Source organism: Megalops cyprinoides, chromosome 17, assembly GCF_013368585.1.
Source record: "Megalops cyprinoides isolate fMegCyp1 chromosome 17, fMegCyp1.pri, whole genome shotgun sequence".
NCBI lineage: Eukaryota > Metazoa > Chordata > Actinopteri > Elopiformes > Megalopidae > Megalops > Megalops cyprinoides.
Window position 1 is genome coordinate 26,285,932 of NC_050599.1, and position 16,036 is coordinate 26,301,967.

The following is a 16,036-nucleotide window of genomic DNA, read 5'->3' on the forward strand; positions in this document are numbered from 1 at the left end:
CACACACACACACACACAGACTCACATTCTCACTCTCATATTTAGAAACAAATAGGCAAATTAGACTGAAATGTTGAGTGTCGTTTGGTGACGGGGACAAAAAAAAACCAAAACACCACCGGGAATATCGCGTCCCTGCTTTCATTGTCAGTGCCAGAGGGCTTAATGAGGGAGGCAAATTTGTCTTGATGCCGCAGTGGAGCTGAGGGATCCAATTTGAGATATGGCGTCTGAGAGGCGCGAATCACAAACAAGGCTGGATGTGAATGTGTCCCCCCGGAAGGTTACCCTCCGGCCTTGGCTTTTCTGGGGTCGGACATTGTTTCAATTACTCTCACTGCTTCTGTGAGATGCTCATCCCTTATAACGCTGATAGGGCCAGCATTGTGGTGTAAGGGCTCGTAACCCAGTGGTTGTTGGTTCAAACCCCCATTAGGGTACTTCTGTTGGTACCCTTGGTGTGTGTGTGTATACCCAGCTCAACTACTAGGGTAATGGTTTAAACTCCAGGTGGGGCAAGGTTGTATATGCTACATTTAAGTAAGCAGCAAAATTGATTGTATAACCAGACAATATAAGCAGCAAAATCCTAGTTTATTAGTATCTGGCAAGCAAAGAGGTTGTCTAAGATGTAATGCATTTCTGGCAGGTATCTCAGCGGCACAGAAAACAGTGGGTTATACGGACTGTTAACCTTGATGGTCGAGGATGGCCTGTGATGTTCCATTTGTTTTTATTAAACCCATATTATTCACATTAAACACAGTGCTCTCCACCTTTATCAATACACCTGATAACAGACGAACAAAAAACATGAAAATGTATGTTACTCTTTTTTCTTGTTAAAATTCATTTTAATTGCAATACAATACCACTGCACAGAGCTGTTTTTCTGTTATATCATAGGTATGAAAATAAATGTGTGTGTGTGTGTGTGTGTGTGTCTAAGTGTATATAGTATTCAATATACTGTGTGTATACACTACACATACATTTTCATCCCCACCACCTCCAACTACAGAGCTCCATGTAAATAAGCAGAGGGGCCATGTAAGAGGTGTTAGGCTGGCCTGAGGGCATGGCCTGGCGTGGGAGGGGGGTTGGAGAGGACCTCACCCCAGGACAGGGGGAACCGGGTGTCCTTGGCAAGGCCAGTGACATGGCCTGGAGGCCTGGCTTCCCTGGCAGCCTTCCAGTCTACACTAATGTGAGCCTCCCTCCCCCTCTCCCGCCACACTCACACACACAATGTCGCAATGTCGTAAGCCGGGAGGCCAGGCTGCTGGAGGTGCCCTCTATTATTAATGTGTACTTTCTGCTCCTGTTCGACACTCCACCATGGCAATTGCCCTATTCCTTGCTGAGCTCCTGTGGGGTTTTAATTATTGGTAACAAGCTAGCCCTGGTGATGGCCCTCCATCCAGTGTGTTAAGTAACACATACTGTAAAAGCATGCATTGAAAACGTTTTTACATTTAGCTGGTAATATATTACTATAAGGAATTCAGGGGTACATTCTGTCATTTTAGTTCATCCAAAGTCCAAGGGCATCAGTTAGGATGTTTATAAACTTTCAGGAGCTAAATGAATTACAAAAAAATTACATTCAAGGTATTATTTGTAGTATTAGAACTTATATGTACTGAGCCTTTAATGTATTAACAGAAACACGCATATAACTTGCATGCCGATGTATGAGAGCATAGAATAGAATAGAATAGAATATATCTTTATTGTCCACCAGGGTATAAATTTGTCTTTGGCTCACTGAACACAAGAATAACAACATAAGAAACAGGCAGTTAATAAAACAAACACGTAGACAAGGTCACATTACACATTAACAAAAAAAAAAAAACACAGTTCATGCCAATGCACAAATAGTCTTTTTATTACCGACTTTTCAGTGTTCCGGAATAGATTGCAGTGATGATTACAATCCATTTTTAGCCTTCATAAATCATTTGCGATTCATATTAAATCCTTTTAATTTAATTGCTTTCTTATTTTATTCCTAAGTATTTGCTACAAAAAATATTGGTTTGATCAAAAATAAATAAAACAAACCCTAGCCCTTGATGTCTGCTCTTTTTGAATTCTCTGTTGTGTATATCATAACTTCATAAGGGAATTACTTTTTTTCTTAAATCAAAGGATCTCCAAAGCTGGTCTAAAATCAGCTCTTTTATGTGAAAAATCGTTGAATCAGAGAAATGAAGAAAATATGGGTGGATTAGCTTTGTGAATCTTTTCTTGCGCTCTGGTGGTTTTTTGAACTTCATTATTCATAATTCATTCTTCTCACTTGAGGCTGATAACTTCTGGCATTTTGGTAAACAGCTTCCCAGCTAAAATGGAAGAGAGGGTTGGTGGGAGGAGAACACTTGCAGGTGTTTATAGGTAACAGCTAACGGAGGCCCTAAGTTCTTTGACCGGGGTGGTTTCATACTTTCCGTCTTGGCTTTGTAGGACACAAGTCGATTGATGAAAACGCTGCTTAAAAGCACACCATCACTTTTTCATCAGCACTGGTATGTTATTCTGTCACCTACCAGCTCACAGAACTCACGCCAAATCATTTAAAGGAGTGTATTCTTCCATTTGCGTTTTAACACATTTTCTGAGCCATCAGTGCTGGGTTCTTCAACCAGCCCAGTTCAGATCAATAGTGCGTGAAACAAAGGCTCTCTGGGAGGTTAGATGGAGGGTGGGGGAGGTTTGGGTTCAAAAGTGACCAGGGTTTTAGAAGAAGCTACTTGTTTTTCATGTCTAAAATAATCTGAATCCCCATGCCCATGTCCTTAGAGGCTTGTGCCTTCCTTGTTTGCTTTAGCAGAGGAGACCCGTATCCATGGTGATCAACGGGCCTTATAATTCTGGAACACTCACAAAACAAAAAACTGGAATGGTTCGCAACCAAGGTAAAGCTCAAGCCCATTCTGGCGCAGAAGACTTATGCTAAACTTCAGCTAGGATTTAAGCCACACATTCTGAGTCCAGTGCTCAAACTACCACACGTTGCCATATTTGTAATGATACTCTCCAAATTATACCATAGTATGATTGAAAAAAAAACATTTAAATCCACCTCTGTACAAGGCCAGCCCTGTCATCAGTCAGTAATGAGGGGGAGCCTACAGCAGTGGAACAAATCCACTAGGGTAGGGGTGGCAAAAGGGTGGCAACAGAAGTCCTTTGTTATTCTTCCATGGTATGCATTGCAGGAGCATATGCCTTCCTTTATGAAAGAAAGATTGCATATATGCACTATAGAACAAAGTAAAACTTAATTCAGGTTCAGAGATGGCCTCCAGTAAAATGCCTCTGGCTGCCATTAATGTATTAACATGACCCAGCCACTGCATTTTCTATTTGAGACCAGGGAATTTAACGTAATGACAAAATATTAGAGTTTGTTCTGTCTGACAAAAGGCCCACACTGCATCTTTAGGCATCACATTACTATACAGACAGGATGGTGCACCTGAAACAGAGGGGTCTCACAGGGGAGTAAAAAAGTTGCCCACAATCTGCACAGCTAAAACAAAGCATAAAGTATCCCAACCTTAAATATACTGTCAGACCTGAACAGGAGAGCAAAGCAGCTAAAACCTTAAAAGGATGATGTATGGCTAGAGAATAATCTGTCCAACCCCAGAGTGACTGTCGCCAACTTCTCAATGCTGCAGTGCGCCTCAGCAGCAGCTCTGTAACATGGCTTTCAGTCTGCACTTCGAAGCATTGGAAGGGTCGTTTTGCTCTCTCCTTTGAAGTCATCCTCTGATCCCGCAGTGCATTGTGGGTGGTTTCAAAATGTGCATGCCTCTTTTATTGATGAATGAGTGGGCGAGACTGCTGAGAGTGGATGAACTTCTGTGTTGTCAGGATGCATTCAGTGCAGTCAAACAGGAAGGAAAAAGTAGAAAGCACAAGAATGCATCTTGGTACTCTGAATGATGATATTGTTGTGAAATGAGTGGTATTCCTTCAGAATATGCTGATGAGCTCTCTGTAATAACTACAAATGCACGCACTCAGGTAATTGCCAGCAGTATTTCTGGCATACTTTGTCTCAGCAATGTGATGCTGTGAGGAGGAAGTGTAGGTATCAGCGAATGTGGGTTCATCAGAAAAGCAGAAAAGTCAGACAGCTGACTTGCTTGAAGTAACGTTCCCAAACAAGCTGAGGAGCTCATCATCGATGGAAATACACTTGAGCATGTAGCTGCTAAAGTGGATGTTAAAGACAAACCAAAAGAGTAAAAAAAAATGGTCAAAAGAGGAGAAAAGAAGTGCAAATTCTTCTGATTTTTTTCATTGCAGGTGACTTTGGGGGGAGGGGGTTTCATTTTTCATTTTTATGGGCCCAGTTCATTGACAGTGTCACTGAATCTCAGATGGCAGAACTGGTTTGGCCCCAAAATCTCAGACTGTGGGAATGGTTCAGTCCGTCCTGCCTCAAACTCCCCCACCAGGTCTTAGATGGTTTAGTCCGTACTTCAGAATCCTGAAGTTCCACTCTCAGGTCTGTGGTTTCTGAGAGTTTCCAAACTTTAAAGCCCTCTGAAGAGCTGCTGAGGCATCCCTTTGCCTAGCATTTTTTTTCTCTCTCTCTCGCTTCTCCCACAAATATTTATTGACTGAGGCGCAAACAAGCTTTGAGTCTTACTGTAGCCAGCCAGCTGTTTCTTTTCACTCCATCCCTGACACGACCATTAATCTTGTTAAATGAAATTGAAAACTGCTACAGTGGCCTAACACAGAAATAAAAGTCACACTCTCGAAATGTGCCCAGACTGTGTTTCCTTTGTCTGCTGCCTGCTACCTCCATCCCTCAAAAGCACTTAATCCAGCAAAGAAATAAATGCAATGCATTTCAATTTTGCTTAAATATGTATAATTCATGGTAAAAAAAAAACTTCTTTCAACTCATATTTAGTCAATCGGCATTTCGCTTCAAATCTGCATCCCTGATAGCTGCTCCACGATAGCACTGCGGGCAGAGTGGACTGTTGCATTATGCATTGTATTACATATGCTGAGCACTGACATGTTTTGAAACAAAGTATAAATGATAACTAGGCCATGTTTTTGTTTGCTGTAACGGATGCAATAGGAAAAAAAAGTGTTGCGTAAGATGAATTGAGTGCATAGATAAGGGCTTACAAACAGTCCTATCAGTCCTGCCTCATCACTCTGACATGAGTGTGGGCCCTGGTGGCGTGAGTCAGTCTACTTTGATTCAGAGACCTAACTGTTTGCTATATATCTGCTGCTGAAGCACACTAGAAAGAGCGGTCGTGAAAAGGGAAGACAAGAGGCCGACGCTGTGAAAGACACAAGGTTTAAAACACCAGTCTCTGAGCTGGACTATATCCAAATACAATTTATTTCACCGTTCAAATTCGAAAATGATCGCCGCCCGCCCTCACAGTGGCATCCATCTTTCTCTGTAAGCACACCACATTTGCATACAAAGGTGGCGGCAATTGCGTTCAGATAGCCCAATTACGTTGCCTTCACAATGGATCACCCAACGTATGAGCGCTCATCTGCTTAAGTGAGCCTGTAAGTGGAGAGAGATCCTGCCAACAATGCCCAATCAAAGCACTGAAAACAAAACCAACAAAGCAAGATTGATTCAGACATCCAGGCAACAACAATTTATACAAAACTGGTATGTCAAAAGTTTTCTTTTACATGAATGTTCACCTTCACAGAGGCAGTGCCTCAGGCATCATTGATACAGCAGCCAATAGGAGACAGACATCTGTTTTAATCCCACCCCCAAGAATCGGTTTGAAAATGTGTTGTAACATACCCCTCACACTAATGTATAACAGTCATCTATGAATTTGCCAGTGAAGCCCTGGTCTATGACTTCCACTCATATTTTCTACACTTTCCCAGTGCTCCATTTCGCCTCTGAACGAGGGCACTCTCTCCCTCCACCCCCATACTTTTTTCTCCACTTTGCTTTACAGGGCTATTTAAAAGTAATAAACTCTCCCAATGAACTTTTCTGACAGAAAAGTCATTTCCTGGCCTTTTCATTACTGGGGACAAATGGCAGTGAAGCAAAACCAATAATGCCCCCAACTTCTCTCACAACTTCAACACACTGCCCATTGAAGTTCCAAAACTTCAGTAATAGGAAGGAGCAGCCAATGAAAAAACCATGGCAACATTGGCTTAATAGGCCATCTATTTGACCAGTGGATCTTAGGAAGGAGAGGACAGCTTAGAGTTGTCCAAATCAGAGTCATGCAGGGGTGCTTACCAGGAAACACATAACCAAAAATGACCATACCATCATTCTCTCACCCTCTTAGGCTGGAAATAACCATAAAGAACATCACATGACCTCACTAATGCACTGAACTCGCCATGCTATATGTAAGGCATAAAAACAATAAAAGCTCTGTGAAAATGCCTGATGTCTGAGCCTCCTCCTAACTGATATAGAAATGAAATACAACCTTTGATTATGAATGCAGTTATTGCTCAAGCAGCAATAAATCTTCAGAACACAAATCATTTCTCTTAATATCAAATTACATTATCGAATTGATGTATGATTTTGACATGCCAGGCTCGTCTGCCTACTCATCCATTACATGGGTCTCTTTCATAAATCGTGTTGTTGCAACCCTCTGCCTGTGCCCGTTCCTTTAGCCCCTTGCTTTTGTCCACTCATGATGTGAGTTCTTCTAATTCATGTCCTGTTCTTCAGATGATGCTCTCTTTCTTCACACCTTATTCTCCACATGAACAGATGCCCGCTGATATCAGCATAGCCTTTTCGGGGTTTCTACTTGGGTGATCATGCTATTCCCTTTAGAGGCCCTCGCCGATATGCAACCCCACCCTCTGCCGGGTAACCACCATGCCAGCTCCTTACCTGTGTCACCGTGGGCTTTGGCATCTCCCCCTGGTGATGCTCCGATGTTCTCAGAGGATAACAAAGCCAGTGTTCCCACACTAGCTACACCTAGCTGTCTGACATCTTTGGAGCTCTCCAACCAAAAACCATCTTAAACTCAATCTGGAGAAGACTGAGCTTCTCCTTTTTCCAGTAAAGAGCTCACCAACGATGGTTTGTTCTGTGGTTACCCCCTCCAGGTCAGCCAAAAACCTGGGAGTGACCCTGGACGACCAGCTAAACTTCTCAAGCCACATCGCGGGGGTCACCCGGTCCTGCAGATTCTTCTTCTACAACATCAGGAGGATCTGCCCTTTCCTTACCCAACAAGCAACCCAGCTCCTAGTTGAAGCATTAGTATCTCCTGGCTTGACTACTGCAACGCCTTACTGGCTGGCTTACCAGCCTGCGCTATCAGGTCGCTTCAGCTGGTTCAGAATGCTGCTGCGTGCCTGGTATTCAACCTCCCAACACTCCCATGTCACTCCGCTACTCACTGCACTTCACTGGCTGTCGGTAGCAGCCCGCATCCAGTTTAAGACACTGGTTCTGGCTTACCAGGCCACAAGAGGCTCTGTCCCGTCCTACCTTCAGTCTTTGATCACTCCATACACTCCAACCAGATCTCTCCTCTCAACCTCCTCTGGGCAGCTGGCGGTCCCCTCACTTTGGGAACCTGGCAGCTGTTCCACTTAGCCACGTCCTTTTTCTGCCCTCGTTTGGTGGTGGCGGAATGACCTTCCTCACCCAATCAAATCACTCACCATCTTCGGCAGGAGCCTTAAAACCCACCTTTTCAGAATCCACCTGTCCCCTATTGTGTAACCTTTCTTTTATGTTATGTTTTTATATTTTATGGTATAAAAAAACCTTCTATACTAACCTTGTCTCTATGTTGCAGGTTTTGTTTGCAGATTTCTGTTTTATTGTTGCAGGATATACAGGAACATGGTACTGTAAATAATAAATTTGCATTCCTACTGCAATCTTTTGCTTATGAGGTAGTTAGCCAAACCTGATCGATGCACTAATTGTAAGTCGCTTTGGTTTAAAAGCATCTGCGAAATACCAGATTGTAAATTGTAAATTGTAAAAACCAGCCCTGGTGTTGTCCGGATTGGATAACTGCAGCGCCCTCTTCAGGCCACCCTGATAACGATATCTGCTGCCACCTCATTCTTTAGAACTTGACCCACCTTTCAGTTCTCCCAGGTAACATCTGATAATTTCAACTGCATCTATATCTGCAACAGTTACAGCATGTAATTGCTCTGGGAACACACTGCAGTATAAAATAGCTTAGACTATATTCCAAGGGCCACTTACACTGCTAGAAAAGAGTTGACAAATATATCACTATAAAGTAATTGTGCAGAATTTCTTTTTTTACAGCAGTTAGTAAACAGATAGTTTATCTGAGTAATATGCCTCAGGTTTTTATGCGATATTATTTAGAAATTGCTTAAGGTGTTACTCTCTTTTTTTTTTAGTGCCCATCACCACCCCCCTTCTTCAGAGGACAACTTTATTTTTATTCTGGTTTAATTATACAAACATTGACTGAAGTTGCTCCGTAACCCACTCACCCACCCACCCAAAGTGCAAAGGGAAAAAGTGATGTCAAAGACACGGTATATTAGAGTTTTGCAAACAGACAAACAGACAGACAGGTAAACAGACCGACAGACAGACAAAACAGACCAACGGACAATCAGACATACAAAGACAAGACGAATATACAGACAAACAGGCAGAGTAACAGACAGACAAACAGACAAATAGCAGACATAGACATGATCGTAAATTTATATCTAGGGGACAATGGCAGGGGATCTAGGGAGAGTGCAGAATTAATACATTTGTAAACAACAACGTAAAGAAATGAAAAAAAAGGGAGAGGGATGAACACATGTAGGGAGTTATGGCCATGTATGTGGCTTATGTCGTAGCCGAGTTTTGTAAGAAGAGTATAAATGGATTCCAGGATTTATTAAAAGCTGATAAATTGTTCTTTTTGTGTGTGGTTGTTTTTTCTGTACATATGTATTCTGAGATGAGGTTGATCCAATGTGTGATGTGGCAGGATTTTCTTGATTTCCAGTTCTGAAAGACTATTTTCTTAGTGATAGTTAGAGCGACGAGTAATGAGTTTTTGTAATTTGGCGTGTGGGTTACTTCTGAGGTGTCTCCTAGGAGACAGAGTGATGGGGATAGCGGGATTCCGCAGTCCAAGATGGAGGAAATGGTGTTAGTGACTGTGATCCAGAAGGAGTGAATTGGTTGACAGGTCCAGGTGGCGTGAAGATAATTGTCAGTGCTACCTTGAGTGCATTGTGAACAAGTGTCTGTTACCACGAATCCCATTTTGAACATTTTACTCTGGGCGATGTGGCTTCTATGAATGGTCTTATATTGAATCAGTTGTAAATTGGAGTTAGTGGTCATAGAAAAGTTCTTACAGATTTCAATCCAGAATTCTAGGAACTGTCAAATTGTCTGAGGTGGAGATTATTTTGTACATTTTGGAGATGATTTTCCGGTGATCTTTGATGTTTATCAGTTGTTTACTTACCTTAAGACGGCTGCAGTGTGCTGTTGGTTAAGTAAACTTTGGATTTGATTACTGATTTCAACTGCAGATATTGGAGGAATTGGTCCCTCTCAACCCCATATTTCTGAATAATTGAGGTAAATGACATAAATTGGAAGTTTTCGAATAAGTGGTGAAGATGAGTGATTCCCTTTTGTTATTCTCATATGTTCTGATTTGTTTTTGATTAGTACCAGATTCTAACACTGATATTTACAGTCAAGTGCAATTTAGTCACTTTCTGTCAAAAGTTGTTTGCCAGCAAGCAAAGTCTTATTATCCATGTTCTACCCACATACCATCTGTTTATTAACTGTAATTTTTCATATGACCTCCTACGAGAAGCAAACAGAGGGTTTTAGTCCCCTCCCCCTGTGACTTAAGTTCCAGGGGCCCCCTCTCTAAGAGATGTGAAATTCAGACCTGTATTTAACTCAATTATACCTGACTAATTAAAAGGTCGAATGGACCGGTAAAAAAGATCTTGTACATTGGACCCCGGGGACCAGAACCAGGAAAGCCCTCATTTTCGCAGGGTCGTGAAAATTAAGCATAAAATTAATTCATCGCCCCTCTGCATTTGAGCGACTTTTCAATTAAAATGATGCATTGCCAACACCTCTCTTTTTTTAAAAATCATACATTCTTGAAGTCTTTAATATTTCCTGCTGACAGTTGTTCTTGAATATTAAACGCTATAAATTTCAGAGCGAAGAAAGACCTCTATTCCATAGCCTCCCAGAGGAACAAAAAAGGCAAATATTTTACACATGAAATGTTTCACAGGGGCGTCGCCATAATAAGCAATGAATGAATCTGACCGAGACACTGGGCTGTCAAGTCACGCTTTTCACGGTCTGCGCACTCACGTCAGTTTGACACGATCAGTTACCATACACACGTTGCTTTTGTTTGCTCCGTCGTTCTCCCTCATTCCAGTGCGCTATTATGGGTGTGTTTAACTTGCATTTGAGAATATGTGAAAATATGCGGGGCTTGAATCAATGAGTGCACAGTGGTTTGTCGCGGAGGGATGAGAGGAGTTTTATTTAAACAGTCATCGTTTTCCGACGCGCAGCAGAGAGTAGAACGCCCCTAACAGGAGCTCCTTCAGTTTTGCAAGTGCAACTCTTTTGGGGAGAGACCGAGCACGGTCACTCTTTGAAAATGTTTGCCGAGGCATTTCAGCAGGGGGTGGTGCATCTCGGAACGGTGGGATGAGATGGGTAACAACCGCTGAAACAGCTTGAGCAAACAAAAGCCGTTTGAAACACAGCGCTAGTTCTAGCGCTCCGTCTTGTTTCCGTTCATTCCGCAGAGAGTGATACAGATGGCAGGGGCTCGCTAATAGTTCCTTCTCCTTCTAAAACAGCGTGGCTGCGAGGGAGGGATGAGAGGGGATTAAAACGGCTTTAAAAACAATTGCCGAACACAAGTCAACACTGTCCAATCTGTTGGTTCTGGCAGCGAACGCCTAACTGTGTTAAACCCTCCTTGTCTGCCTGTTTGATAATGTTACTCACTGTAGTGCATCTAGACACACACACACACACACACACATATACATATATACACACAGGGACTGAAATACTTCATGTACCAAGGGAATCATAGATTCCTAACGTTTTCATAAACGCACGTGCACATGTGGAGGATTATGATTCTACACCTGACTCATAAGCCATATACCTGTGCTGTGTGCCTTATAGCCACACATGTACCCTCTTTTTCTCATTGTATTTTTCAGGACTCTGTCAAGTTTTAATCTGTGTTTTTTTTTTTTTTTTTTTGTAAAACACCACATAAATGAATAAAAATGTGTTGTGCTAAAAATGTCTGTATTTTTTAATTATAGAATACATTTAAATATAATATAATGCAGTGTTAGATATGACCCAGGTGCAGATTCAGCTTCCCTGCAGAAGATGTTTTTGGTCCCTTTCCCAACATTACGAGTTTTATAGCCATTGCAATAAATAATGAGATATTTTTTTTCAGTTTCAGTCATGAATGTTTAACTGCAAAGAGCATCGTTTTTTTATTGAATCTGGATCCACATTTTTATATTGTCAAAAATGTCTTCTTTCAGTACTGTAAAGCGATAAAGATGTATTTGATAAACTTTGACTATAACTTCAAAGGAGGATCAGCCTGACCTGCCTGAGTCAGAAATATCGAATGCCTTGCACAAGACAACAAGCCACAATAACAGGAAACCTACCCCGCTCCCCAGAACAGCCATGACATTTCTCAGAGGTGGCAGGAAAAAAAGGGACGAGTCAGGGCCCAAAGCCAAGGCCAGTTGTGTTTGTCAGCTTGTTCATCAGAGTTCAATAGCCTAGTACACGTTTGTGGTCAATGCTCGCGTTCCCTTTGTGTAACCCACCTTTAAAGTTGATGTAGCCCCTCTGCTCATTGATTCTATATAAATGATTCAAACTGCATCAGAACTGTGTCTTGGAGTCACAGGCTCGCATTGGTGGCATTTCACACTAGGTGTGTAGAAAGTCACATTTGTGCGGTGAGGAGATTCACTGTATACTTCCTGAACTAAAGTGGGTCCTCTGTGTGTAAGCAAAGGGAATTAGAAGATCAGTACAGATTACGTCGATTCCCTGTGGCCACTCGCTTGGACTTCTTCCTTTACCATTTCTTTCGTTACTGGCTGTGCTGACACCCGTTTCCATGGTATCTTGCGTCATTATACATCTGTTGTGTAATCCATTTCCACAGCTTGGTACACATTAGGTACCTTAGTCAGAGCACCACAGAAATTCTCCGGATGGGGTTGAGTGTTAATCCTTCATACTTCTGGTAACCTCAAATCTATACCACTAACAATGTGTGTGTGTGTGTGTGTGTGTGTTTGTGCTGCACATTTGACATCTGGCCCTTGCAAAATGCAAACTGCTCTTGGTGTTTCATGACCAGCCAGGTTCTACTCTTGTATGATGTCACAAGATGCATAACTACAGTATGACTTTGTGAGAAGGGCAACAGCAAATCAGGACTGCATAGTGCATTTGAAGTAGAACAGCACCGCATGGGGTGTGTGTCCAGGAGCATAGCAACGCTCTGAAACACATCAACGAGCATGTCTGTTTCTCCAGGAGCATATCTGTTTCTCCAGGAGCATGGCAGAGCTCGGAGACACAGCAGTAAGCATGTCATGTCTGATAGTCTTCAAAACACCACAATCCACTGCAAGGCTCCTGCAGCCGCACTCCAACCAAACATAAAATATGGCCCTCAACAGCTGATATTTCAATCATTTAGTTCATTCATTAATTTCAATTAATTATCCTCCATACTGAATGCTAATTGCAAATTTATCTAATTTCCTATTTGCTGGAGTATTGTGTATCTCTCACTCACATTTTATTCCACATTAGCATGTGTTTTCTGTAGCTCTTGGCAAGGTCTATTATTCTGTGCCTTTTAAATGTTCCATGCCATCAGTCAAACTTCATTTGTCAATATAAGTTCACAGAGAAATTTCTAATACATTATATTCCTCAGGTAATAACATTCAGCTATGCCATAACATATAAATTGTAAAAATCAGTTAAACACAGTGGATTTGGCATGGGGCTGTGAGATGTTGGATTAATGATGCAATTTAAAAACATAAAATCAGTCTTCAGTGCAACCTTAATCTGGGCATATACATTTTATGTGTAAACTTAATAAGGACAAAAGATTATTAGAAATATAATGGAGCAACTGCAAAACAAATACATTTTTAAACACAAACTTTGGGATCTTAATTGGAAAGTGAATTAGTACAACTTTAAAAAAAAGGGGGGGGGGGATCTTGAATTTTTTCCTTTACATACTAGATGTCAATTTTTTGAAAAAAAAAACACTGATCCCACCTTGCATTAAGAGATCATAACACCTATGTATTCTACCTACTATTAAACCTGTTTGTGGCTTGTATAATTATGCTCGTTTAACGATCCCAATGCATATGTATACAGTGCATAATGAACCATGCCATGAACACACCTAGCATAATGCTAAGGTTTCCATGAGTGATCTGGACGACTGTGATGAGCTGACAGGCTAGACGTCTGAACTGGGCATTATCTTCGGTGAGCTGGAGAGAAAGGAGGTTTAAGTTGACATGCCACTTTGACCCCTGCGAGGCGGCAGTGTTTTGATGTTTGTGGCAAATAAGATTTTCATCACACAGGTGGGGGATACATGCAAGCGCTGGCGATGTCCCTATGATGACTAGCACGGCAGACTTTGTCAGCACACAAATGATAATAGATTGGGATAACGCTATACTAACGTGAAGCTCTGAGCCATACACCTCCGCTGTTTCAGTCTTTGCCTGTTAGCCGTTTTCCTAGACACATAGGGTGGTTTCACTCCGTATCATGTAACATTTATTTCTTGAGTTCTTTTTTGTGTTTGCAAAGCATAACTGACCTGCTCCTCTGTGAAATGCTGCTTATTAGGTGTTCAGATTTGCCAGAGCTGACTTTGTTCAAACTGAATGCTTTAAAAAGGCTTGAATCCAGAAACCAGAACTCAATAACTCCTTTTACCAAGATGACAATAAAACAAATTACTTAATATGGGTACACTTAAGAGGCAGCAATTATTTTCAAGGATTCCCTTATTCATGACTTTTCACCACCTAGTGTTAAAACAAAGGTACCACCATCACTTTCAGGGGGAGCCACTCTCTTGGTTTGGCAGTGGATAAGGGATGCAACCTTTTGTAGGGCTGCCAAGTTTAAAAGACTTCTGGCCTTAATTTTCTTCTTCTTCCTTGTCCTTCTCTAACTCCTGTATTACACACGTCCTCTTTGTTAGTTCTTTGTTTTCAGTTCTCAGTACCACCACTGCAAAGTATATACAAGTACCAGCACAGACAGGTGCCAGGCAACTATGCTGCTGTAGCAGCTAAGGTCATTAGCTAATCAGCTAATCCAAATCAAATCAAAAGTAGCTTAATTTGCAATATCACCAGTAGCTAACCAACTTGTGATCTGTGGTGTGTGAGACCACCCTAAACGTTGCCAAGTGTTGAGACGTGTAATGCTTTTTCCTCCTGGACACATTTCACCTGGCAGCTCAGCAGAGAAGGAAAATTACGTAGATGTAATTTGGATGCAAATGCACTTCTTACCAGATTGGAGGCTCTCTTTACAGTTAAAATTATCAATCACACTGATATAATCCAGAAACATGTCAATATTAAAGTCTCAGATGGCTAAAATGGCTCTGAACAATAGGAGTGGTGGAGTCTTTTAGGATCTTTATTAATCAAGTGCATTGATATGTAATGCATCCAGTCAGCCATGTATTTAGCACCCACCTACAGTATCGTTTCCACTACCATTAACATGTAGGATTTGATGTTCTTTTTTTTCATCTTCATCTTCATCAAGACAAGTAAATAAATGATCTTGAACTAACTGGTAGTTGTGTAGTTAGTGTTGGAGCTACTTGAGAAGATGATCTTGGAAAATACACAATCTGTGTTGATGTTATGCCATAGGTCAGTGTTTTCCAAACCTCTCCTGGAGGACCCCTTGTCCTGCATCATTTAGATCTCTCCCTGCTCCAACACAGCTGATTTAAACGATCAGTTTTTTATTAAGCAGCTTCAGGAGTTCATAACGAGTTGATCATATGAATCAGCTGTGTTGGAGCAGGGAGAGATCTAAAACATGCAGGACAAGGGGTCCTCTGGAAGAGGTTTGGGAAATGCTGCCATAGCTGAATAAAAGCCACTTTCAAGTTAGGCACGACTTGGCCTTGGCTGTCAAGCCAAACTTATTTAGCCTCCTTTGCAGTTATGGCAATCAAACTTAAGAGGGGTCCAAAACCACGTCACCTAGGTGAGCGCTGTTCAGCACAAAGTGAGAAAAAACTCATACACAACCATGTGGACACTGTACAGTTTTGCATGCTGGGATCTTTTTCTCCCGCTTCAAAAAATCAACATATCTACAACAGACAGGCTGCTACAAGTGAATTGAATGCTCCACGAATTTTACAACTGTCAAGATATTGCTACCTTACAGATAAGAACAGTGTCGCATCAAAGACAAACGACAGTCAGTTCCATAAAATGTCAGGATAAAGAGAACGTTCAGGAAAATTAATCATCTAGATATTTTTTTTTTCTTTTTTTCCTTACGCTTATATTCTTTCTGCAGTTATTGTGATGCTGTGTCATATCAAGGATTCCTCCAGCGTGCAGTACGGATCAAACAAATGGGTATCTCTGTCAAATTAATGGCCTGCTTTATTTCCGCAGTGGGAAGTAGGTACTCCCCCTGTTTACACCCACACTGAAACTCCCTCATTAACAAGCTACTTAAAGGGATGGAGGCCTTAATTAAGATCTGGCTTGTTAATATCCCATTGCCAACAACTTTATTTTTGGTTGCAGTCCATTTACACTTGAGTACTTGAAGTAAAACATTATTACCAGCACAATGAAGCTGCTGCTTAGCAGTACACGCCAATGTGTGCAGGTGATGTTGTTTTCCATGTTTACT